The sequence below is a fragment of the Palaemon carinicauda genome, chromosome 10 (genome assembly GCF_036898095.1).
Source record: "Palaemon carinicauda isolate YSFRI2023 chromosome 10, ASM3689809v2, whole genome shotgun sequence".
Lineage (NCBI taxonomy): Eukaryota > Metazoa > Arthropoda > Malacostraca > Decapoda > Palaemonidae > Palaemon > Palaemon carinicauda.
Genome location: NC_090734.1, coordinates 8,669,339 through 8,673,801, shown reverse-complemented (window position 1 = coordinate 8,673,801; position 4,463 = coordinate 8,669,339).

Here is a 4,463-nt window from a genome sequence, read left to right as displayed (position 1 = left end):
TATATAGAAATTACCCCAAAAAATAACACATCTTCCACAAAAAAAAAAAAAAAAATTAAAAGGAAATATTGCATGTAAAGATGTACACAATACAATATAAATAATTCCACTCATTTCTTCTTAAGACCTCTGCAACTAAAATACAGGATACTCAAAGTGTAAAAAAAAAATCATAACATCAATCTTACACAACCTCATCAATAACCTACCTCTGGTTGCGGGCAATATGGGCGTTTTGGGCGGGACAGGGGTAGGAATAGGTATGCCTTCATCCCTTTATTTTACTTGTCCGCGTTTACGGCACAATTTCGCAACACATCTCACCACCACCGTTTTGCCATTTATTTAAATCACTACAACACAGCCACTGCCCGTTTTCCTGAGAAAATCATTCATCTTCCCCCCCCCCCCCTTCTTTTATAACATTAAGTATAAGGTATTCACATCTACACATCTAACACTGCCTATCCTCAAGGCTGAACCTTTACTCCCACAGTCACTTGCCATTCGGGAACCACCCCGGCCCCAACAACCAGGAATCATATAATGCATGAATAATACAGCATCTGCCTGATGGATCTCACCTTACCTATTTTATCTCTGATTTTTTTTTTTTTAGGTTCACTCAGTATTGTTATTCATATTTCCACACTCAGCAAAACTACCACATCATTTTACGTATACATTAAGCGTCAACATAAGAACACATTGTTATCATCAAGTCAAAAGAAGATATAAGGTCTGTTCAAACAACAACAACAGCAAAGTAAAAAAAAATTCTACTCGTAAACTCGAGGTATATCAGGTATGCAGGGGTAAGGAGGAACACTTAAAAACTACCTCTTCAGGCACCACATGTATGTGTGCATGATAATGTTCAGACACTGCACCATTAATAATGCTTTGTATCACAACAGTTTTAGATTTAACCATCTTTACTCGGTACGGACCCAAATACGCCGGCTCTAGTTTGTGTTTCCTAGGTTGTAATCGTTTCAAATACACACGATCGCCCACAAATACTTTTATCGGTGCGGTTTTGAACCGACCATCATACTTTGAGGTGTGATTCTCATTAGCTCTTTTCAAAAACCTTTCAGTGGTGTTCATTACTCTCCTCAATAGGTTTAATAAATATACACGGTATAGCTCAGTTGAATAATTTGGCAATTGTTGCAAATTGATGAGTACCGTATATGGTAACACAGGATCTTGTCCATACACTAAAAAGAAAGGCGTGTCCCAGAGCGAAGTATTATATCCAATGTTCAAAGCTAGCTCAGCTGTATGAAGCATGGCGTGCCATTGAAGGGGGTCATCAGCCACTAAGTAACGTAGAATTTGCACTACTTCCCTATTATGCGATTCCACTAAACCATTTGCTGAAGGCCTATATGCGGTCACTGAAAAGTGTTCAATTTTCATCAAGTCCATGACTGCTTTCACCACCTTATTTATAAACTTAAGACCATTATCACTTATCAAAATTTTCGGGCAACCAAACCTAGTAAGGAAAGAGCACAGTGCCTGGGCTAATGAATTTGCTGATTTATCCAACATTGCGTAAGTATGAGTGTACTGAGCAAATGCATCCACAAATACACATATATACTTATGTTGTGTTTAACAAGTAGGAAATGGTCGTACCACATCCATATGCACTCTATAAAATTTAATGGGAATCACAGGCCACTTTCTGGCTTCCAGTACAGTGTTTTTATGTTCTTTGAAACAGTTACAAGCATGACAACCTTTTATGTAATTCTCTATAGATTTTTTCATTCCCAACCAAAAGAAGGATTCACGTGCTCTCCTTAATTTTCTATCAACCCTTAAATTCCCTGCATACGGACTTGCATCTACAATGAGGATGGCTCGATTAACTAAAGAGGGAGGAAGAACTACCCATGCACTAAATTCCCTTCCCCTCTTCTCGTAAGCACTATATAAGATATAATTTTCTATAGAAAAAAATTCTCACGAGGCATATTCAGAAATGACGGATAACTCTCCGATTCTCCTTTAATCACTTCTCGCTCTCTTTCCATCCATTCCACTTTCTTCTGACCCTCTCGGGCTTCTTTTATGTCCCATTCTCCCAAGTCAATCAAACCTGCATCATCAGGGCATTCATTCTGGACACCCCTGGTCATGTCCTCGGCCACCAACATATATTCACCTTTGCCTCTCAGATCTCTCTCACTCTCTTTCTCTAACATCTGCAACTCTTTTCTTCCTCTCTCACTGCTACCATGTTCCGTTTGTTCCTCGGGAGAATTCACACTCCATTCTCTATTTTCTCTATTTTGATGGGAGTCTTCAATATTTTGGTTACGTTCTTCGTTCCTCTTTTGTGCCCTAGTTTTTACTCCTATTACTGCACCTCTGGAGAGAGCATCAGCTACATTGTTAGCTTTACCTTCTATGTGGCGAAAACCCTTTATATTAAACTCTAACAATCTCTCAATCCATATCGCTTGTCGAGAGGTCAAATAATTTTTATAATACAAACCACGTAAGGGGCGATGATCACTTTGTAATTCATTCGACTGACCTAATAAAAAGAACCGATGCATCTCTAGAACCCAAAGAATAGCCAAAGCCTCTCGATCGAATGAACTATAACTCCTTACTGCTCCTTTTAATGCCCGGGAAGCAAAACAAATGGGTCGCTCTCTGCCTTTATCATTAAGTTGAGAAACTACGCCACCAATAGCTACGCTATTCGCATCTGTTGTCACTAAAAATGGGCGATCAAATTTAGGATATATGAGTAATTCATTGCTAGTTAAGGTACCTTTCAAATGGTTGAAGACCCTTTCTTCTACCCCTCCCCAATTTATTACTTTTTGTTTTTTAAAAGCATCTAAGGGTCTCACTATCTCTCCAAACCCTCTTATGAATTTATGGTAATACCCCGCGAGCCCTAAGAACCCAGCTACTTCCTTAGAGTTACGTGGCCTGGGGAAATCTGTAATAGCCGCTACTTTACTGGGGAAGGGTTGGATACCTTCTGGGGTTATTATGTGACCTAAAAATTCGACCTGTTTACAGAAAAATTTGCACTTTGACAAATTGTAATTATGATATCATTCAATTAAACAAGAACATTGTGGCCAATTAAGGGAGACCAAACCACCATCATTACTCTAGAGAAATGACTTGAAGCATTTTTATCACTGAAAGGAAGAAAATTAAACTGAAATAGTTGATCATTATCTATAAATCCCGTTTTACATTTACTATCTTCCTGAATGAGTATTTGATAGTATCCAGATGTTAAATCAACAGTTGTAAAATATTTACTATACCTCACCTTCACAAGTAATTCTTCGATCGAGGGCAATGGAAATGTATTATCCTTAGTGACTGCAATCAACTTCCTATCATCAACACAAAATCTTACCGAACCATCCTTTTTCCTAACAGCTACAATTGAAGAAGCGCAAGGGGATTCACTCTCCTCGATTATCTCTTGTTCCCTTATTAATTTCCCTTTCTATCCCTCCCTGGAAATGAATGGGTACCTTATAAGGTCTTGACCTGATTGGCTCCGCCTGCCCAGTTTCAATGCTAAAGGGAAATCGATCAATCCTCACGGATGGCTCATCTCCAATTGCAATTACATCGGAATAATTATTGACAATGTCACTAACTACATGCTGATATTCTGACAGACATAGTTTTTGCGCTTGCATAACAAAATTCTGAGTGCGTTCGTCTGTGCGGGCTGGAGTTTTGGCCCCCACATCCCATTATAAGCAATTTCATATAACTCTGATTAACACACAGAATCATTTCCTAACACAACTCTTTTATTTGACAAATTAACCATCGTTATATGCGCTCTGTTCTCTTTTATTTCTGTCAAGTCCTCTATTATCATATGGGCCCAATTGGCATGGGGTTTAACAACAATCTTGGTTCCTTCTGCAAGAGGGCGACACGGGTCACTGATATGCTCGTGTCTGGGGAGACAACACTTCTCCTCTCTCAGGTACAGCTGTTACTTTAGTTACATGTCTCTCCGAGCTCACACACGCACTTACCCCCTCATAACTTTGCTATTGCCAAAATATACCCTCCTGCTTTTATTGTTACTGTAATTTTTCCCCAAAAAATGCAAATTCCGTTATTAGAGATAAAATCAATTCCTAAAATAGCCTCGATTCCTGGGATTCTCAAGGTGGGCAATACAAAACAATCATATGTAAACTTCACAGGCCCCACCTTAAAGTTGACGACTGTTGTATGGTTTATGTGTAGTTTATTTCCTCCTGGCGTGTCAAGAACGGTGGATGCTGCTGACTTTAGTGGGTTTGATGAGAATCTTTTTTAAATCAGTGAAATGCTGGCTCCTGTGTCGATCAGCGCTCGAATGAAATTATCTGGCAGGTCAATCCTAACTGCTAACATTCCTAGATGGCTGTTACGAGATATGGGTCACGGGCCAATGACCTCAG